General features: G+C 42.0%; 1 protein-coding gene across 1 annotated transcript in view; it reads left to right on the top strand.

Annotated features, from left to right (window-relative positions):
* The first annotated feature begins 336 nt into the window (after positions 1 to 336).
* Positions 337 to 23,515, top strand: part of dyrk1b (dual-specificity tyrosine-(Y)-phosphorylation regulated kinase 1B) — a 95,259-nt gene continuing 72,080 nt past the window's right edge. Inside the window, exon 1 of the mRNA XM_080005702.1 lies at positions 337 to 357. The gene's annotated coding sequence lies outside the window, so the exon portion shown is untranslated. The remainder of the gene's footprint in view (positions 358 to 23,515) is intronic.

The raw sequence follows: 23,515 nt of genomic DNA, 5'->3' as shown, positions 1-23,515 counted from the left end.
AAAACATTCGTTTACGAAACCAACAACTAGAAGGCGAGGAAGAAGGAGGTTCTGGGTGTCCGCGGTTATGGTGGCGGACTGCCATCCCGCCCTAAACCGCGGCTAGGCTGCACTGCGCCGGGGATCAGCCCCCTTCCACAACCCGCCATATGAGCTCCACCGAATAACCGCATTTTACTGCACAGCCCAGTCTCGGATTTTACCACAGTCACAACGTCTCTGCGACTCTGTTTGGATTTCTGCCACAGAAGAGGGACGACGAGCCCCTCGAAAAGGGGGTTAAGGTGGAAGGAGGGAGCGAGAGAGGGGTTCCGAAGATGGCTGCTTCGCGGAACTTGGGTCTATACGCCGCCTGAGGTAAAAAAAAAACAGCCGGCCGAGTTGGTCTGCTTTTATTCCCGCCATTGTGCTTCCAATGACTCGGTATTTGCTGTGAATATGTGAGCGAATAACCAATGATATATAAAATGATCACTAGACAACTCAACCTATATCAAATTCATACACCACCATTGTAAGTGTCAAATCAAACTGACCCAAATTCCTAGGCCACGGTTTCCTAGGTCAGTCAGTCTCAATGCCAGGATCGGGCCGGAGGAATCGGATGTTTTTGTTTTTTTTTGGTGGGTGGATGCATGGTTGATGGCAAGCCCACAACCATGGTGGTCTTTGCCGAAATGACATTGTGTCAATGGGAGCCGAACGCCTCCTCAGTCCTTCCTGTTACTTACATTCGCATAACCTACAGAATCTTGATTTTAGCTCCTTGTTGTTGCTGGTCATCTAGCGAGTCAGTGTATTGTAGTCGTAAGTCATGAAGGCGATCGGTGTGGGTATCCAGGCAGGTTTCAGAACCAGCATAATCACGACCGGCACTGAACACGACACACGGACGCATCAGAGATTGGTGCAGGCGAACGAAGACGGGCGGAAGCGATATTTAGATCAAATGGACAAATATCGCTTTTAACGAGGTCGTTTGCGGGCTTCTGTGTAGTGAGTACGATACTTGTATTGCGTATGTCCAGCGTTGTCTTAAGATGTTATATCGGCCATACCCAATCAATTCCTTCCTGTCTGTTTAGTGGCAGCATTTTATCCTCCAGTTAGGCCAATTGAGCTACCGCATCATTCCCACCCAGCCCTCCCAAGACTCGAGATGAGAGGGCGACAGCTACTGTGGGAGGTGGTGGAAGCCAATGGATTATGCTTGGAGCCAATGTGACTCGTGCAAGCATTTACCCCGATGCTCTCATTCGGAGTATTACATATACAAGATGTCTTGTTTCCGTTCGATTTATTTGACCCTGTGAACACCTTTTTGTCAGGTTCATTTTTTTAATGTGCAGACTTTTGAGAAAGGTTACATGAAGTTGACCTGGATGTAGCGCCAGTTTTTTATTCCACATTTGATATAAGGACACAACGGTTTAGTTCTGCGATAGATTAACAAAACATCTTAGGCCTGTTGGTCTCCATATCAAACAAATCTGCCATGGACATGAGCTATGCTGATGCTATAACTTCAGTTTCTTGCAGCAGCTTTCAGTCATTCCTGGAATGACACCTAATGGACACCCCAAGTCCTTTCTCTTCATTGGGTTTTTCATTCCACCTATTTGTTCACTTTGGTTCTTCATCCTCTTTAGCAAAATTGAGGTTATCATGGCTTTTAAAATGTGAACCAAACATGGTATCCTGTGGAGTATTATCGAGGGCCAGACAATAAGTAGTTATTAGATCCTTGTATAGGATGTTTCGCATTTTTTTTTTTTTTTTTTTTTTACGAATCCAGCCAGATGAGAAAAGTAGCTGTCAGGCCAGTCAGACAATATATATATTTTTTTGTAGTGGTGCCATTTTTGAGAAAATAATGCACTAAATATTTGTTTATAAAAATATGGCAATTAAAATAATCTGTGTGTGTGTGTGTGTGTGTAAATGGGGAAAAAGTAAATGGGCTCACTATTAGAATCAGAATCAGAAATACTTTAATAATCCCAGGGGGAAATTACTTATTTTACTTTAAATTACTAATTATTAAATTACTCCTTTTGTAAGTATTTAAAGTACAATTGAGAGAGTTGTTACTGAACAAAGCGGTCAATTTGCACTATAATGTCAACCATTGTTTTGATGGAGGTGTTATCGTGGTCTGTCCCACAAACCTCTTAGACAGGGATTTTCTTCACACTAGTCACTCTCAACATGGTATTATTGCGTTCAACTGAGCCTATGGCCATCCAGGTTCACACTTCTAACCATTTAAAATATGGACTCAATCCCTGCGTGCCATTTCCCTTTTCTAATAAACTATGATGTATATGTACATTCATATGTACACAATTGGAAAATGTTAAGTTGAATTTTTACAAGCTACCAGCAACATGTGCACCACCAGTGTACACGTTTCAGAACACAGGATATGTTGTCACATTTACCTTCTGTAGTGACACCCAATAGCCTTTTGGAAAAGCAAGGTGCTACGATGGACTTGGTTTATGGAGGATTGACTGTCCAAATTAGACCAAGAAGAAAGCAGCATGCCTTCATAGCTACTGTGATTCCATTGACATAAGCTAATCAAATTACTTTTCATGTTGTCATTCAGTAAAGTTTAGTTTTCCTGAATAAAATATACATTTTCCATCTTACTAATTGTCTATAAATTGTTACATATATGACTAAATGAAACACAGGTGTCGCCTCCTTTTTAAACACTTATATTTGTCTAATTAGGATGTTCTGACATGGGGCCATTATTGAATTTACTTGGTAATCCTAGTTCACTGTAGGCTTTTAAGATAAATTTTCAGTTTGGGAACCCCAATTAATAAATGTGTGGGGAAATTATGTAGCAATTCTGTTTTCATTTTTTTCAAACTTAGAATTACAACTGTACTAATTCTTGTAATGCAATTATCCACGCCCACCTATCTGTACAACTTATCTACCTGTACCTAGTGTTACAGTGAATGACAATTAGAAGAAAAATAACATTTTAGATTTCTGTTTGTTTCCTACTTGCATTAAATGAAAAACATAAACATAACTAAGAGACTGATCCGTTCCACCCCACTGGAAGCAGTCCGGTTGTGCCTAGTCTCTCTGCGGTGAGATGCTGTCTTTTGTAAAAATACTACTCCTACTTGTATGAAATGAAAGACTTAAAGATAACTAAGAGACAGTTCTGCCCCGTCCCACTGGGAGCTGGCCCCGTCGCCGATGCGGAGAGCTGCTCTCTTTTAGAAAAAGACAGTGTGTTTTTTTTTGTATTGTTAAAGCTAGATTTTGTGCAACCTGTACAACCACAGTACTTCACCATCCTAAATAGCTGTGAAACTAAAACTGACTGACCTGTCGACTGACTATCACCCTGCTACTGTGTGGTGGTAGTCAGTGAGATTATGACCCCGTTTACACCTGGCATTAACATGCGTCTTGGGTAATCCGAGCACTCTAATGCCAGGTGTAAACACACCCAACCTGCAATGGGACGCATTAAGATCCGATCGCTCAGACCACATTCGGAGGTGGTCTTTTAGAAGTATAAATGCGAATGTGTCCTGGGCCACATTGAAGGACTGCCTACTCAACTGACGTCCTCCGTGTAAGCACGTATTAATTAGCTCGCCAACAGTGTCATATTAAAGTCTTGTTGGAAAATTGAGAAAGTCTCGCCGTTACAGAAGTGCAGGATTTATTATTAACACAAAAACATCCAGTTTTTACTTAATTAAGTCCCATAGCAACGGAAAGAAACAGGGAGATGTGCGTGACGCAGCACGGGATGCACAGGTTTTTTGTTTTGATTACGTTTCATTACTCAGTGATTGGGACAGTTCATTAACTCAGTTGTGTTTGGAAAAAAATGTTTAATTCGAGTAGGAAATGAATGAAAATAAAAACACAAGAAAACCGGCACGACGTGTGTGCCACACCGCTGTCTACAGGAGAAAACTCCACCCCAATTCTAAGTTATGTCCACACATTTTTAATTTTCCATTCAAGTAAGAAAATCAGGTAATTATAAACATCTGTTTAGCCTGAACCCCGCACAGCATACAGTACACACAGCACCAACATTTCAGTCTGTATTGTTTTGATTTTGTCCACGTTCCAAGGTCTTCGCTCTTTGTCTTCGCAAATGGTAGTGATGTACGTGTTTATTTGCATATAGAGCTGGGAAGTGTGATCCAATTACAAGACATTACTCAAGACGCATGTGGAGACTCATTCTAATGCCAGGTCTGAACAGACGTACTCAGAGCTGTCCACTTGTGTTCGGATCACTCAAGACGCATGTTAGTTATTACTGTTATTGTTATTAGAAAAATACTAAAATACCATAGCCTACTTCTGAGAACCACACAACGCCCACACCGCTAAGCCTTTTCTTCAACCAGGGTTTTTAATGGCTTGTAATGGGCCTCCTGTCCCAGCAAATGGACTACTATGGACCACACTTTGATTAATCAATCTCTGATTGGGCTCAATGGGCTGGCTGTGTTCTCCAATGGTGGCCTTTTTTTTAGCAAATACAGAATAGTTGTTAACAATACACCCACTGATGCACAAAACTTGGACACATCCTCAGTTTTGTTTCCTGGATTCACTGAGTGTTTCGGGTCTTACAACAGACACCCTCCTCCAGGCGACCCGACCGGGGTGATCAAATCCCGGCCTGTGTACAAATGGCATGCTACACCCACTGTGCCCACTGCTCTCCCCTTTTCAACCAGAGCCATCTGGAGGCTTTTTCTGCTGCCACCACGTTGTTGCCTATGGCCTTTCTCCGGTTGGCACCTGTTATGCCTAGTGTGCCGTAGGCTTTGCTCAGGGAGTGGCTCGCGAATCCCCGATTGCCCACCTCCACTGGCATGCACCTGGTCTTCCAGCCGTTCCTCCGACAGTCCTCCACCAGCTCCTGGTACTTCTCCCTCTTTCTTTCTTGAGCCTCCTCCATCCTCTCCTCCCAGGGAACCGTCAGCTCCAGCAAGAAAAGTTGTTTTGTGGCCTCTGAGACCAAGATGATGTCAGGTCTCAATCTGGACTGGGTGATGTGCGGTGGAATTTTCAGCTGCCTCTCCAGGTCAACTGTCATCACCCAGTCTCGGGCCGTGGAGAGCAAACCAGCAGAGCAGTTCTTTGGTGTCTTTTCAGGCCTTTGTCCTTCCTTGACAAAGTGGATGGCCTTGGCTCTGGCTTGGGTGTATGAGCTGCCCTTGATCCCCTTGCTGATTTCTTCAGCGATGGATTTGAGGACCTAGTCGTGCCTCCATTGATACCGACCCTCACCTAGCGCCTTGGAGCAGCTGCTCAGGATGTGTTCCAGTGTCCCTGTTTTGGAACACAGGTGTTTCTATTTTGCCCCATATGCACAGGTTGGATGGGCTTGGGAGGACATCATAGACCCCCTGGATCAGGAACTTGATCCTCTGGGGGTTCCACTGCCAGATATCCTTCCAGGTGACACTCCGCTCCATTGCCTGCTCCCACTTCATCCAGGCGCCTTGCTGCCGCATGGCCACTGCCCTGCTGGTTCGCTCTTCCTCGACTGAAGTTCGCACCTCCTCCTGCACCAACCTCTGCCTCTCCCTTCCGCTGGCACAGTCATATCGGCCTTGCGCCACTGTTCCTAGGATGGCCTTGTGCTTCAGTCGTGTTTCTGCTTGCTGTACTGCATCGGCTGCCCTCCACTTCCTCCCTGTCCTCACAACAATCCCTGCTCCAGACACTTTGGCATCTCTGGATCCAGAGTACTGCAGGTGTTCCCGTGCCCGTGCCACAATGAATATTTTCAATAGTGTTGTAATGATTTAGAAAATTTGCTGTGAAGTGTTGTTATTGTATTATATTATATTATTAAGTGTTGTATGGAAATGTAAAGCTGTTGACGATTGTCATGTCCTTTGTTTGTTTCCCTCTTTTGCACAGACAAGCTTGTTTCAATTCTCTGCTCTTGAACAAGCAAAAGTCTGCATGCTGTCACTCACACTGCACGCTTACAGTGTGAGTGACAAGGCCCATACAGTGTGTGTGTGTGTGTGTGTGTGTGTGTGTGTGTGTGTGTGTGTGTGTGTGTGTGTGTGTGTGTGTGTGTGTGTGTGTGTGTGTGTGTGTGTGTGTGTGTGTGTGTGTGTGTGTGTGTGTGTGTGTGTGAACCCCAATTCCAATGAAGTTGGGACGTTGTGTAAAACGTAACTAAAAACATAATACAGTGATTTGCAAATCCTTTTTAACCTATATTCAATTCAATACACTACAAAGACAAAATATTTAATGTTCAAACTGATAAACTTTGTTTTTTTGCAAATATTCACTCATTTTGATTTGATGCCTGCAACACATTCCAAAAAAGCTGGAACAGGGGCAACAAAACACTTGGGAAAGTTGGGAATGCTCAAAAAAAACCCGTGTTGAACATTCCACAGGTTAATTGGAAACAGCTCAGTGTCATGATTGGGTATAAAAGGAGCATCCCCGAAAGGCTCAGTTGTTCACAAGCAAGGATGGGGCGAGGTTCACCACTTTGTGAACAACTGCGTAAGCAAATAGTCCAACAGTTTAAGAACGTTTTTCTACGTACAATTGCAAGGAATTTTGGGATTTCATCATCTACAGTCCATAATATCAAAAGATTCAGAGAATCTGGAGAAATATCTGCATGTAAGTAGCAAGGCCGAAAACCAACATTGAATGCCCGTGTCCTTCGATCCCTCAGGCGGCACTGCATCAAAAACATTCTGTAAAGGATATTACCATGTGGGCTCAGGAACACTTCAGAAAACCATTGTCAGTTAAAACACTTTGTCGCGACATCTACAAGTGCAAGTTAAAACTTTACCATGCAAAGCGAAAGCCATATATCAACAACACCCAGAAACGTCGCCAGCTTCTCTGGGCCCGAGCTCATCTGAGATGTACTGACGCGAAGTGGAAAAGTGTGCTGTGGTCTGACGAGTCCACATTTCAAATTGTTTTTGGAAATCATGGACGTCGTGTCCTCCAGGCCAAAGAGGAAAGGGACCATCCAGATTATCAGCGCAAAGTTCAGAAGCCAGCATCTGTGATGGTATGATTGTGTGTTCGTGCCCATGGCATGGGTAACTTGCACATCTGTGAAGGCAGCATTAATGCTGAAAGGTACATACAGGTTTTGGAGCAACACAGTCACCAGACGGGGTCTGGACTGCAGGCAGGCCAGTCTAGTACCCGCACTCTTTTACTACGAAGCTACACTGTTGTAACACATGCAGAATTTGGCTTGGCATTGTCTTGCTGAAATAAGCAGGGACGTCCCTGGAAAAAGATGTTGCTTGGATGGCAGCATACAGGTACATCTCATAAAATTAGAATATCATGAAAAAGTTCAATATTTTGTCACTCATTTCAGAAAGTGAAACCCATATATTATATAGATTCATTACACATAGAGTGAAATATTTCAAGCCTTTATTTCTTTAAATTTTGATGATTGGCTATAGATAATGAAAACCCAAAATTCAGTGTCAGAAAATTAGAATATTACATAAGATCAATAAAAAAAGGATATTTTAAACAAATGTCAGGTTTCTGAAAAGTATGTTTATTTCTATGCACTCAACACTTGGTTGGGCCTCCTTTTGCATGAATTACTGCATCAATGCGGCGTGGCATGGAGGCGACACTGCTCAGGTATAATGGAAGCCAAGGTTGCTTTGATAGCAGCCTTCGGGTCATCTGCATTGTTGGGTCTGGCGTCTCTCATCTTCCTCTTGACAATACCCCATCGATTCTCTATGGGGTTCAGATTAGGCGAGGTTGCTGGCCAATCAAGCACAGTAACACCATGGTCATTGAACCAGCTTTTGGTACTTTTGGCAGTGTGGGCAGGTGCCAAGTCCTGCTGGATAATGAAATCAGCATCTCCATAAAGCTTGTCAGCAGAAGGAAGCATGAAGTGCACTAAAATTTCCTGGTAGGTGGCTGTGTTGACTGTGGACTTCAGAAAACACAGTGGACCAACACCAGCAGATGACATGGCAGCCCAAATCATCACTGACTGTGGAAAGGTTATACTGGACTTCAAGCAATGTGGATTCTGTGCCTCTCTACTTTTCCTCCAGACTCTGGGATCTTGATTTCCAAATGACATGCAAAATTAACTTTCATCCGAAAAGAGGACTTTGGACCACAGAGCAACAGTCCAGTTCTTTTTTTTCCACAGGTCAGGTAAGATGCTTCTGGCTTGTCTCTGGTTCAGGAGTGGCTTGACACGCGGAATGCGACATTTGTAGCCCATGCTTAGGATTCGTCTGTGCGTAGTGGCTCTTGATGCGCTGACTCCAGCCTCAGTCCCCTCTTTGCTCCCCCAAATTCTTAAATGGATTTTGCGTGACAATCCTCTCAAGGCTGCGGTTATCCCTTTTGCTGGTGCACCTTTTCCTACCACACTTTTTCCTTCCACTCAACTTTCTATGAATATGCTTGGATACAGCACTCTGTGAACAACCAGCTTCTTTAGCAATGACCTTTTGTGGCTTACTGTGTCAATGACTGTCTTCTGGACATCTGTCAAGTCAGCAGTCTTCCCCATGATTGTGTAGCCTACTGACCCAGACTGAGAGACCATTTAAAGGCTCAGGAAACCATTGTAGATGTTTCGAGTTAATTAGCTGATTAGGGTGTGACACCGTGACTTTCCAATATTGTACTTTTTCACAATATTCTAATTTTCTGAGACACTGAATTTTGGGTTTTCATTATCTATAGCCACAATCATCAAAATTTCAGGGACGTCCCTGCTTATTTCAAGACAATGCCAAGCCAAATTCTGCATGTGTTACAACAGCGTGGCTTCGAAGTAAAAGAGTGCGGGTACTAGACTGGCCTGCCTGCAGTCCAGACCCCGTCCCCCATTGAAAATGTGTGGCGCATTATGAAGCGCAAAATACGACAATGGAGACCCAAGACTGTTGAGCAACTGAAGTCGAACATCAAGCAAGAATGGGAAAGAATTCCACCTACAAAGCCCCAACAATTAGTGTCCTCAGTTCCCAAACGCTTATTGAGTTGTTAAAAGGAAAGGTGATGTAACACAGTGGTAAACATGCCCTTGTCCCAGCTTTTTTGGAACGTGTTGCAGGCATCAAATTCAAAATGAGTGAATATTTGCCAAAAAACAAAGTTTATCAGTTTGAACATTAAATATCTTGTCTTTGTAGTGTATACAATTGAATATAGGTTGAAAATGATTTGCAAATCATTGTATTCTGTTTTTATTTAAGTTTTACACAACGTCCGAACATTGGAATTTGTGTGTGTGCTTGCGCGCACACTCGGCTACTTTATTAGGTACAGCTGTTCAATTGCTTGTTAACACAAATAGCTAATCAGCCAATCACATAGCAGCAACTCATTGCATTTAGGCATGTAGACATGGTGAGGATGACTTGCTGAAGTTCAAACCGAGCATCAGAATGGGAAAGAAAGGGGATTTAAGTGACTTTGAACATGGCATGGTTGTTGGTGCCAGATGGGCTGGTCTGAGTATTTCAGAAACTGCTGACCTACTGGGATTTTCACGCACAACCATCTCTCGGGTTTACAGGGAATGGTCCGAAAAAGAGAAAATATCCAGTCGGCGGCAGTTGTGTGGATGTAAATGCCTTTTTGATGTCAGAGGAGAATGGGCAGACTGGTTCAAAACGATAGAAAGGCTACAGTAACTCAAATAACCACTCGTTTCAACCAAGGTATGCAGAATACCATCTCTGAATGCACAACACGTCGAACCTTGATGCAGATGGGCTAGAGCAGCAGAAGAACACACCAGGTGCCACTCCTGTCAGCTAAGAACAGGAAACTGAGGTTACGATTCGCACAGGCTCACCAAAAATGGACAATAGAAGATTGGAAAAACGTTGCCTGGTCTGATGAGTCTCGATTTCAGCTGCGACATTCAGATGGTAGGGTCAGAATTTGGCGTAAACAACATGAAAGCATGGATCCACTGCCTGTATCAACGGTTCAGGCTGGTGGTGGTGTAATGGTGTGGGGGATATTTTCTTGGCACACTTTGGGCCCCTTAGTACCAATTGAGCATGGTTTAAATGCCACAGCATACCTGAGTATTGTTGGTGACCATGTCCATCCCTTTATGACCACAGTGTACCCATCTTCTGATGGATACCTCAAGCAGGATAATGCACCATGTCACAAAGCTCAAATCATCTCAAACTGGTACAAACTGTATTCCAATGGCCTCCACAGTCACCAGATCTCAATCCAATAGAGCACCTTTGGGATGTGGTGGAACAGGCATCTTGGATGTGCAGCCGACAAATCAGCAGCAAGTGCGTGATGCTATCATGTCAATATGGACCAAAATCTCAGAGGAATGTTTCCAACACCTTGTTGAATCTATGCCGCGAAGAATTAAGGCAGTTCTGAAGGCAAAAGGGGGGGTCCAACCCGGACTAGCAAGGTGTACTGTTTTTTAGTACTTGCCACAGATCCGTGCCTCGATACAATCCTGTCTCGGAGGTCTACAGACACTTCCTTTGATTTCATGGCTTGTTTTCTGCTCTGACATGCACTGTCAACAGTGGGAGCTTATAGAGGTGTGTGGCTTTCCAAATCATGTCCAATCGATTGAATGTACTACAGGTGTACTCCAATCAAGTTGTAGAAACATCTCAAGGATGATCACTTCAAACAGGATGCATCTGAGCTCAATTTTGAGTGTCATCGCAAAGGGTGTAAATACATATGTACATGCGATATTTCAGTTTTTTTATTTTTAATAAATTTGCAAAAAATTCTAAAACCTTTTTCGCTTTGTCATTATGGGGTATTGTGTGTAGATTGATGAGGGGGGGGAAAAGGAATTTAATTCATTTTGGAATCAGGCTGTAACATAACAATGTGGGGAAAGTGAAGGGGTGTGAACTTTGTGTGTGTGTGTGTGTGTGTGTGTGTGTGTGCGTGTGTGCGTGTGTGCGTGTGTGCGTGTGTGCGTGTGTGCGTGTGTGCGTGTGTGCGTGTGTGTGTGTGTGTCGTTTACCTGGGGAAGAGATGGAACCAGGATGCACTATGGGAAGAATGCAAGCCGGCGGAGGCAGTGTCATGCTCTGGGCAATGTTCTGCTGGGAAATCTTGGACCCCAGCATTCATGTGGATGTTATTTTGACATGTACCACCTAGCTAAACATTGTTGAAGACCAAGTACACCACTTCATGGCAAAGGTATTCCCTGATGGCAGTGGCTTCTTTCAATAAGTTAATGCGCCCTGCCACACACAAAAAATGTTCAGTAATGGTTTGAGGAAGATGACAGAGTTCAAGGTGTTGATTTGGCTTCCCAATTCCCCCGATCTCAATCTGATCGAGCATCTGGAATGTGCTGGAACAACAAGCCCAATCCACCGGAGCCCCACCTCGCAACTTATGCCATGGGCACACTATACGACTTTCAAAGTTGTCAGATCGCTGTACTGTTCAGACGACACAACTTTCTGTCTTGTGATTGGAAATCTTGTGGTTTGCACACTACATGACTGCTCGGTGACGGGGTCACATATTACAAGATCTTTCACCAGGAGGAATCCTAGAAGAGTCTGTGGGTTCTCCGATCTACATTTTGTCATAAACACACGTGAGAACACCGGAAATTATGCGATACCATGTGTGGGTCAGCATTATTTATTTTTTATTATATTCTTGATCACTGTCAAAAAACACAACAAATGAAAGCACAATTTAAATAAGAATATATTAAAAACCTAGAGAAGAAAAGTAAAATATGTATGATGTGTGTTTCTGGCTGCGGCTCCATGCACTCCCATCTCTCCTCCCCCAGTCACCCTGTGTCTGCTCTCATTGGCTGTAGCCCGTTGCGTCACTCCCAACTCGATCCCGACATGACCAGATATCTAACATGTTTGATATCTTTCCGGCGTCGGCGAATGCTCGGTGAGCACTCGGCTCGTGTCCTGTCATGAGCAGTTCATACCACACGCTTGTGGCTCACGGTAGCGCGCTATGATTTTCTTCCGATCTGGGCCTTTGCTTGGTGATCTCCAAAAACCTGTCGGCGAGTGGAAAATCAGCCCAGAATCATCTAGTCTGAACTCGGCATTACAGGACTTAAAGGATCTGCTGCTAATGTCTTGGTGCCAGATACCACAGGATACCTTCAGGGGTCTTGTGGAGTCCATGTCTCGACAGGTCAGAGCTGTTTTGGCGCCACCAGGGGGACCTACACAATTAAAACCACCTGCCTAATATTGTGTAGGCGCTTTGGGCAAGAGAAATTAAGAAAATGTATTAAAAAAGATATTTTTTATTTATGCTATATAACCCGTTTCTAACTTGCAGTACGATTAAGATATTTGTCTTAAAAGCATTTTCGCTATTATCAGAACAGACATCTCTCTCTCTCTCTCTCTCTCTCTCTCTCTCTCTCTCTCTCTCTCTCTCTCTCTCTCTCTCTCTCTCTCTCTCTCTCTCTCTCTCTCTCTCTCTCTCTCTCTTCCCCCCCCCCCCCCCCCCGACTTCATTACTGGAATGGAGATATGCGCGAGGGGGGTGGGGCCGGTTCCCTCTGCCTGCCTCTCACACAAACGAGGAGACCCTGCCCTGAGTGACAATGGCACGGCCAGTGCAGATTGCGCCCGATCGCCCCCTCTACATGCGTAATGCGCAGAAAATGAAGCAGCGTTTATTCTGCTCTTAATTTGTTTTAGTTTTGCTCTTTAAAAAAAAAAAAAACGATGAGTGTACTGTTATCAATGTACTGGATCGATAAGCAGTATCAGTAAGAGAAGTGGTACTGTTCAAATCTTAGCGATACCCATCCCTAACCTTACTTGTGTCCCGTCTCCGTGTTTTTAGTTATTTTATTTTGAGGAATGGCTCTCCGTGTTGCTCTCCACCATCGAGGAGCACGGAGAGCCGTGTTCGCATCAGTGTCTGGGCGGGGACAATTCACACATATAAAGAAATATTTATGATTCCCCTTGTTTATAATTCCCCATTTAAATATATAAGCATATATGCATATTTATAAGCTTCTGTATGTTATATCCTGTTATTGTAATGCTGACAAAAAAAAAAGACTACTTGACTTGAAGAATCTCAGTCGACTGACTGGTTTCCCAGTGATGATTTGACTCGTCGACTTTTGGGGGGCATCCCTATCGGAAACACCCCGCGAGACCTGCTGTTTTGGAGATGCTCTGACCCAGTCCACTAGCCATCACAATTTTGCATCTTATATAGTGCTTTTCCAATCTCGTGACCACTCAAAGCGCTTTATAATACATTCACCCATTCACCTATTCACACATTGCACATTGCAGCAGAAACTATGCAAGGCGCTGACCTGCGCAATGAGAGCAGTTAGGGGTTCAGTGTCTTGCTTGACACTTCGGCGCGCTGCCGGGGATCAACCAGAAACCCTCTAATTACTGGACAACCCACTCTACCTCCTGTGCCACACTGCCCCAATGTGTGTGTGTATGGATGGATGGATAGATGCCACGTTGGCAAGTAGACCAACTTTAGCGTCAATGTTTTACCGCTGCTGTATAGCAAGGTAAAAAACAAAACTTTTTAAAGAATAGGCAGTGCTAAATTCATTGCTCTGATAAGTGATAGAGAGGAAAAAACGGTTACATTTCTAACAGTATATTTCATTAATAACTGGGAAATAAAAATATGCTGTCCAAACAAAACTAAGAAAAAAGATCACAAAAAACCAAGTCAGTTCTCTCAGCTCAAAGTGTAGTTTATTGTAGTACAGGACCTCAAGTTCAGAATTTAGTCCTAGGTCTAGCTGGCCGGCTATCCGTATGTTGGCTGTTCATGATCTTTATCCCTATGTCATCAGTTGTCATGTAAGGAGTGTGAGTAGGTGTGGGTCTAGTCTCACACTCCTCTATGGGTCCAGATTGTACTTCCAGTAGGGATGGTTCCAGCAGGCTTTTAATGACCAATACCGATCATTGTTTTTTGTCATTCTTTACACTTACCCCACATAAGCAACCATGTACAAGCGTTTTTAACCAGAAAAGAATATATAGACCATGCAATAACATTTTATTGATTCTGTAGTAATCTTTCACTGAACCTTTCCATCTATCGATGCACATTATTTCTTCGTAATCCATTTTTCCTCAGTGTTATGTTACATGACTCAAACTTTTTTTCCCCTGATGTATTGCCGTCCAGCCATAGACAGTATTTGGTAATTTTACAATTACTATTATATTGCTCTTCATGACTATCAATTATCCCATTAAAATATTATGAATAAAGGTTTATAAAGAGAATGTTCATCCCTGTTTGAAAATTGGCCCGCATATTTGTGTCACTGATCGGTTACTCTACTTAGCCCAATTCGACATTGATTGAATGTTTTGAATTGAATATAGGCAGATCCTGATCAGCACATCCAGTATGGAACTTCCAGTATCTACATTAGTGATAGCTGCTTCCTTTTGAGGGTGTTTGAGCATTGGGTAACTAGTTGCTTTTCAGTAAATGTAGATGTTGGTCTACGCATTCTTGGATCCCACATACATTTCAGATACACAGATCAGCTACAACATTAAACCCACTGACAGGTGAATTGAATAACATTGCTCAGCTGGTTCCAATGGCCCCTGTCAAGGGGTGGGATATATTAGGCAGCAAGTGAACAGTCTGTTCTTGAAGTTGATGTGTAGGAAGCAGGAAAATGGGTAAGCATAAGGATCTGAGCGACTTTGACAAGGGCCAAATTTTGATTGCTAGATGACTGGGTCAGAGCATCTCCAAAAGGGCAGGTCTTGTGGGGTGTTCCAGGTATGGAGTGGTTATTACCTACCAAACTTGGTCCATGGAAGGACAACTGGTGAACAGGTGACAGGGTCATGGGTGCCCAAGGCTTATTGATGCGTGTGGGAAGCGAAGGCTAGCCCCTCCGGTCCAATCCCACAGAAGAGCTACTGTAGCACAAATTGCTGAAAAAGTTAATGCTGGCTATGATAGAAAGGTGTCAGAACACACAGTGCATAGCAGCTTGCTGCATATGGAGCTGCGTAACAGCAGACCAGTCAGATTGCCCATGTTGACCCCTGTCCAGCACCGAAAAAGCCTATGTCAGGGACCAAACAGTTAGGCACAAGGGACGTAGGTAGAGTGCTGAAATTAAGGGTTTATTTTTTCAAACTGACTTCAATTGCAATTACATACTGAGTTCCCACTGACTTCCAAACTAAGACAAGAGAGGGGTATTTATACATTAATACAAGCCGGGCAAACCACAACAGAGACACAGGGGAAGACAAACATAAAACTTGAAGTTACATTAATCTTTTTTACACTAAATTTACAATCACTTAAGTATAGTAGCATCATTTCCTTCCCATGCAAAATGAGAATAAATACAGTAAGTTATCATTAAACAAACATTAGTTTAAGACAACATTAACAAAGATTCCAAACTCCCCTGCTGTTCTTGGGGTGTTGGTTCCTTCCAACATATAATTTAATTATATTTGATTTAATTATTTCATTCATTTATTTCATGTTTCAGGGGCGAGACGGCTCTGGAGCAACAAGTAAACATGTAAGATAAAGAAAATAATGAAAGCCACAAACCCAAACTTATGAGTTAAAATATCAATTATGACAAAACAATGTGAAATTAGGAAGTGTGCACTCAACTTTGAAACCTGTAGTGTCATAATGCAAATAAAGATGCAAGTATGGTATATGAAACTATGTGTAGTGTGATTTGGTTTGTGTATGGGAATTGTGGGTGTTAGCAGTGCATAGGGACAAAAATAATAGAAGAAAGTAAGATGTGGGGAAGGCTAAGGGAGTATAGTGGTTACCGCCATTAGGACTGCTGTGTGGCAGGTGGTGTGGAATTGTAGGCTGTCAACAGCCTACAATGGACACGTGAGCATCAGAAGTGAACCATGGAGTAATGGAAGAAGGTGGCCTGGTCTGATGAATTACGTTTTATTGTACATCATGTGGATGGCCATGTTTAGGGTCCAATCCGATCGAGCAGCTATGGCATGAGCTGGAACAACAAGCCCGATCCACAGTGCAACTTACACAATATTAGTGATTATCAGTGGTGGTTTTAATGTTGTGGGTGATCTGTGTTTATCCACTCATTAGCGTTGCAGCTTTGAGCTAAGCGAGTAAAGCATTAAGGTTCCTGCCCGGCGTCCCTTGGGCAAGATCCCTAGAGCACAGGACTGCAGTCAAGGTCCTTTTTGTGTTTCCTTCAAATGTCAAGACTTTATTCACAGGGGACCTCTTCTGAAAACTCACTTTTTACAGTGCTTGTGCACATACATTTGGGTCTGTGATGGGCCTACTAACACACAAACTGTGAAATAATACAACCCAGTCAGTTTTTTGTAAGCTGCCTTGGTCAGAAAACATGTGTTTCAACAAGCTGTTCAGATTTGTGTCTCAGTCCTACGTCACGTTGAGACTCAATAGAATTAGAACTGCCCCCGTCTGAGTAACTCCACCCCCGGCTGGAGAACTACCAAGCGCCGTGCACAAATCTTTTAAAAGAAAGAGGAATTAATACCAACTGTTCGTGACAAAACTGCAGACAAGGGAAATGTAAGTATTTCATAGTAATTGTGCTGTGTGTTTCTTCATAAAAATGCCACAAGCGTGTATCGGAAATCTCGGTGGACAAAATTTCATCAAATCTGGTGCACATGCTCTGAGAGAAAGTATTGACCAAAATCTTAAGTACCATATTGATTGGTCGATGTGGGTGTGCACAATGTTTCTTTGGTCGGCGGCGGCCATGTTTTCGGACTGATCTTGCTCATTTATAATAGTAATGTGTATCTCAGTCCCACAATGCTGTATACCAAATTTGATGTTGATACAGACAGTCAACATTTAAAATAATCTATTTCTTATTTCACGGTAAGAGGGCGTGACGATTGCGAACGCTAGTGTAGTGAATACTGTACTGAACAGTGATGCACGATGAGATGCTTGACACTGAGAGGCCGCGCACGCAGCGGGATTGTACGCAGTGTACAATACTTACCGGACAGGTCGTTAAACAGGAAGGTCGTTAAGGGAGGAGTACCTGTACTGGTTTTCACATTATGCAAATTTGCAAAGAAAATCCATCATGGCAGACTTGTATGAGGCTTTTTTCATTTTGACTGTATCAACACCAAATTTGGTATACATTGCAGGATTGAAGGACAATTATTTTTATAAATGAGCAAGATCGGTAGAAAAACATGGCTGCCATCAACCAAAATATATTTTGGGTGGGGCGTAGCAGGAAATAGGCCATAACTCAAGCTGACGTAAAGCGATACTGACTAAACTCAGAGTAGACATCCCACACTATTTCCCGAACGTGCACACCAAATTTTGTTTAAATCCAACAGAGAGAAGGCAAATGACAGAACTTTTGAGTGCGCAATTATTTAAATGCTGCATACATTGTGATGATACAAGTGTGTGATTGGTCTCACTCCTTCTTTAAACAGAACTAAACTAGCTGAAGTGACTTTGCTCAGCATTGTGAAGCTCGAAACCCACCCACTCATTGCTGCTTATGGCTTTAATCTTGGCCGAGCACAAAAAGGTTACAACCCATCAACTGCCGCTTGCAGCTATATTTTTATTTTATTTTTCAATGTTTCCTAATTGAATGAAAAAATGCCCAGTGCAGTGAGAGCTCCCGACAAGATGGTTTTCTCCTTACGTGGCTGATGCTGCCGTCAGTGTGTGAATTGGTGAATGTGAGGCATGTAACATCTAAAGCCCTTTGAGTGGCCTTAGTGGCTAGAATAGCGCTTTATAAATGCATTCCATTTTCTGGGTAAAAATTACTTTTAGAAAAACGATTGATACCATGGATTGATCCATTGATACATGGATAGTCGATGACAATTGTAAACATTTTTTAACTAGAATGGCACGGGGCTAGGTCAGCCAACACACTTTTACAACTATGTATTTGCACGGATACAACATTTACAACACACCATAGAAGTATTATGGAACGTTTTGAGAAACCAGCTGCTATATACTAGCTGTACTTGCTTACTTAAGTGTAAGTGCCATCTGCCCATGTGGGATCACTAGCTAGTTAACTTAATGCTCCTCCATTTTAATGCAAGTGTGAGCAGGTCCAGTAAGCTTATTATTATTTTGACATACACTAAACACTAAACCCAACAGTGTTTGCAACTTCCCGGGCCAAATGATAAAGCCTTTAGCTGGTCCGGTCAGCCATGAGAATCGACAACCCACATATTTTATTTACAGTTTTATTGTGTGCTTTAGATTTCAGGTGAAGAAAAATCACTGCGATTACAGATGGCGTTTAGCCTTATATTGTAGTGAAATAGTGATTTGAATTTCACATAGAAATCACCACTCAGTGCTTCAATGATCTGGACATCAAGTTGCTACTAACAGTATACTATAGGTTAGCAGGTAACATACCACGGACTGTTTTTAAATAAACACCCTGTTCCTGTCAATTTTTTATAACTTCTTTGTTTATAATAATTCTAACCATTGAACCATTGAAATAACGCTTAAAATAATATTGAAATAAGACGCAAGTAATTATCTCAGGGTCACTTTAATTGCAGGGACGGTACATTTAGAAAGTAAATGGCCCAGCGAGGAAGTGGGGAAAACACAATTCAAATTCAACAAAACTCTTTATTATACAAATTATTTTCCGGTTCTGTACTTATTGTATGTGTGAAGTGAAATTCTGCTGTTAAACATAAATTCCTCTTATGTTTAACAAATATAGCATTACATTTATTTATGGCATGATTTCTCAATTTTAACCTTTCGCTGCCATCAATATTCCTATAAGAATTTCTCTGTATCCACAGGATCCAGTCTGTGCATCCACTCCAACCCCACCCCCTCCCCTCAACACTGACGGAACAGTCAAAAATCACGACTAAAAAAATCTAAAGCAATCCACAAGTGAATGAACCATTTGAATGCATGTTTAAGCATTTGAAAGCTGTAAGCGATTAAAAATATGTGGAAATATATTTAATTTCAAATTATGCTGTGTTTATTTGTAAAATTACACAAAAAGCATTGTTTATTTGTGAATGGAGATGGTATTTATGTTTCTGTTTTCTGTTTCGCATTTAAAACTATTTACAGATTTGTGAATTTTCACTTTAATTATTTGACGATTGAGAGTTATAGCTTTGTTTGTTAATTTGTTTGTTTTTATGCATTCAAAAATCTTTGTGGATTTTATTATTTATATTTATGAATTGTGATACAGAAATCCTTCCATAGCCTTGACTGCTGGCATGGTGAGTGTAAATAATTGTTAATTGCACAATAAATCAATAAAATGTAATAATTGTTGTCATTAATTACTTAATACTTAATGCATGAATTACTGGTTTGCATTGATTAATTTCAATAACATGAATTGGTACTTGTTTTGCTATGGAGGATGGGGTCCGGTGGACTATGTCTTATGCTCAAATTAATTTGAACAAATTCCATATTAGTTGAAATTCAAGTTAAATTTAGACCGGACATCATTGGGGAGGATTTGAGAAGAGAAGATGAATTGTTTGGAGTTTAGACTGGAGTTGGTAGGCAAAGCAGTGGAGGCGAGACCAGGTGATTTGGGTTAATAACTGCATTGGGAGTGGTCATGAAAAGAAAATGGGACAATTTGTAATGTAGACAAGATAAAGAAGTAATGTGACGATATACAGCAGTCAACACAGGGCTCAACACTAACTTGTGGTTGCCAGGCTGGCAAACAGGCATCAGCTTTTGGATGCCAAAACTGAAAATATGGTGGCCGATATTGGAAATATGGTTTCCATTTTTAGTCACCTTATATTTTGAGTAATTAAGACAATAGGCAATTATGTCAGCTTTATAATGGAAACGTGACATAAAATAATGTTTAAAACCTTTATTGCAGTAACAGAACAAAATTCTTTGTAGTTTGTTTTATCTGATAGATTACAGAATCTGAATCTTTAGAGGGAAAGAAACACAAGTCAAGACAGACAAGAGCTGTGATAACACCACTCTTCTGTTCACACTGGGCCAGATCACACTTCTTCTTAATTTCAGTCTGTGTCTCTGTCGCTCTCTAACACCCACATGTACAGTGGGGCAAAAAAGTATTTAGTCAGCCACCAATTGTGCAAGTTCTCCCACTTAAAAAGATGAGAGAGGCCTGTTATTTTCATCATAGGTATACCTGAACTATGAGAGGCAAAATTAGAAAAGAAATCCAGAAAATCACATTGTCTGATTTTTAAAGGATCTATTTGCAAAATATGGTGGAAAATAAGTATTTGGTCAATAACAAAAGTTAATCTCAATACTTTGTTATATACCCTTTGTTTGCAATGACAGAGGTCAAACGTTTTCTGTAAGTCCTCACAAGGTTTTCACATACTGTTGCTGGTATTTTGGCCCCTTCCTCCATGCAGATCTCCTCTAGAGCAGTGATGTTTTGGGGCTGTCGCTGGGCAACACGGACTTTCAACTCCCTCCAAAGATTTTCTATGGGGTTGAGATCTGGAGACTGGCTAGGCCACTCCAGGACCTTGAAATGCTTCTTACGAAGCCACTCCTTCGTTGCCCGGGCGGTGTGTTTGGGATCATTGTCATGCTGAAAGACCCAGCAACATTTTATCTTCAATGCCCTTGCTGATGGAAGGAGGTTTTCACTCAAAATCTCACGATACATGGCCCCATTCATTCTTTCCTTTACACGGATCAGTCGTCCTGGTCCCTTTGCAGAAAAACAGCCCCAAAGCATGATGTTTCCACCCCCATGCTTCACAGTAGGTATGGTGTTCTTTGGAGTTTTTACCAAAAAGTTATATTTTGGTTTCATCTGACCATATGACATTCTTCCAATCCTCTTCTGGATCATCCAAATGCTCTCTAGCAAACTTCAGACGGGCCTGGACATGTACTGGCTTAAGCAGGGGGACACGTCTGGCACTGTAGGATTTGAGTCCCTGGCAGCGTAGTGTGTTACTGATGGTAGCCTTTGTTACTTTGGTCCCAGCTCTCTGCAGGTCATTCACTAGGTCCCCCGTGTGGTTCTGGGATGTTTGCTCACCGTTCTTGTGATCATTTTGACCCCATGGGGTGAGATCTTGCGTGGAGCCCCAGATCGAGGGAGATTATCAGTGGTCTTGTATGTCTTCCATTTTCTAATAATTGCTCCCACAGTTGATTTCTTCACAACAAGCTGCTTACCTATTGCAGATTCAGTCTTCCTAGCCTGGTGCAGGTCTACAATTTTGTTTCTGGTGTCCTTTGACAGCTCTTAGGTCTTGGCCATAGTGGAGTTTGGAGTGTGACTGTTTGAGGTTGTGGACAGGTGTCTTTTATACTGATAACGAGTTCAAACAGGTGCCATTAATACAGGTAACGAGTGGAGGACAGAGGAGCCTCTTAAAGAAAAAGTTACAGGTCTGTGAAAGCCAGAAATCTTGCTTGTTTGTAGGTGACCAAATACTTATTTTACCGAGGTTTAATTGGTTATTTTACCAATTAATTCATTAAAAATCCTACAATGTGATTTCCTGGATTCTTTCCCCCCATTCTGTCTCTCATAGTCGAAGTGTACCTATGATGAAAATTACAGGCCTCTCTCATCTTTTTAAGTGGGAGAACTTGCACAATTGGTGGCTGACTAAATACTTTTTTGCCCCACTGTCACTACACAGACAATAAGAATCTCAACAGCCCTGTATGTCCCCTCATTGTTTACAATGGTAAATTCTAATAAGCATCTTTCCATACACAAGTAGCTCTTCACCGCTTTCTTTTTTCTGTCTTATTTTAACTAAAATGATTTTTCACACCCAGTTTTAGTTGTCAGTTTAGTTTTTGTTAACTGTACAGAATTGCAAACACATGGGTTATGGTGAAAAAAGGTCTGAAATATACTTGGTATATTATTATAGGTATACTATGGTGCTAGCTGACTGTTTTCCAAGTTCCAAGGAACGCATAACTTCAAACACGCAATACAGTTTTCCGAGCCCATGAATGCAGCACCGCTTTCTGCTTGGAATGCTTTCACGCGGACACTAGGGCCACCTCTTAGTTCTAACATAATGTCATAGAATGAGTCCACTAGTTAATCGATCACGAATAGCGATCGATTAACTACCCCCCCCCCCCATTTCATTTTTGTTTTTCATTCAGGTTCATCTGGTTCGTTGCCGGTTTAATCAATTTGTACATTTTTATGATGTTGACGGGTTAGTTGAACTTTTTACCAGACAGTCAAACAACTTAATGTGCTTGGCCATTAAGCAGGTGCCTGTGCGCACCGGGGTACATGCGCATGTGAGTAAATGCACCAACACACGTGCAGTGTTCTGTTCCGGCTGTAACAGCAATATTTAAATATCACTAATGCAACAAAAAAAAAAAATTTGCGTTGCACGTTTTAATGTTTGCTGTCCCTATTTTTATTAATGTTAAAGTGGTCGTCAAAGGGGGCAACCAGAGGCCCTGAAATGGTTGCCAATTGACTCAATCTGGTTGCCGAGCACAACCGTTACTGTCGAGCCCTGTCCCATGTTCCCAACACCATTATTAGCAGGCTATTTTTGTGCAACTGCGACCCCTCTCTCCAGGTTGTTAGTGGAAATAAATGGTTTAGAGTTGCATTGCAATTACATAGTTATATTTATTGAACAGTTCAATAAGGAAGGTGAATAAGCAGGAAAGGAAATTACAGTGGATGTATCACTCCGTGGATGTGGGCCGCACTCCTTGGTGTATTAGGAAATGTCAAATCAATGCTAAACTGTTTATTGATTATTCTACAAATGCATATTTCTCTTTTTCAATCCTCACTCATTTTTCAAATTCAAATGCACTGCAAGATTTATTTTTCCCCACGTTTACTCATCAACATAAGACCTAATAAAATGGGGCCTCCCTTTGCCTTCAAAGCAGTCGAAAACCTTTGAATGCCGTCTTACAATTTTTATCTATCCATACCTGACGGTGAGCTTCGGCTTGCGGCCACTGAGCCACTCTGCTAATGCAGTTTGTCCATGTTTGGGATTTGCTTTCACAATATTTGAGACTATTCCTCTCGACACATTGATTAATTCTGCTGTTTTTCTGACCGATGCATTTCTAATGTGGCCCCAACTATTAAGATAAGATAACAATTTATTAATCCATGGAAGAAAATTCAGCCTCTACAGCAGCAAAACAAGTGCATTCAAGAAAGACATATGTACACATCTATCTACACAAAATGAACACAGAGTGGGATTATGCTAAGTAAGTGAGCTTAATATGGGCAGGTGGCAGTCTACAGTAAGTACAGTTACAATACAAAACCAAAAAGTAGCATCTAGTAAGCAATAGCAGTCAAACAATGGCAAGTATTAACAACAGCCAAAAAGTGGCATATATTGATAATAGCTGTTATTAAGCCTCTTGTAATTAGAGCTTGAGCATGATATTGTCATGA

Source organism: Zeus faber (assembly GCF_960531495.2).
Source record: "Zeus faber genome assembly, chromosome: 8".
Classification (NCBI taxonomy): domain Eukaryota; kingdom Metazoa; phylum Chordata; class Actinopteri; order Zeiformes; family Zeidae; genus Zeus; species Zeus faber.
Note: the sequence above shows the minus strand (reverse complement) of the source record. Positions and strands in the feature narration are given on the sequence as shown.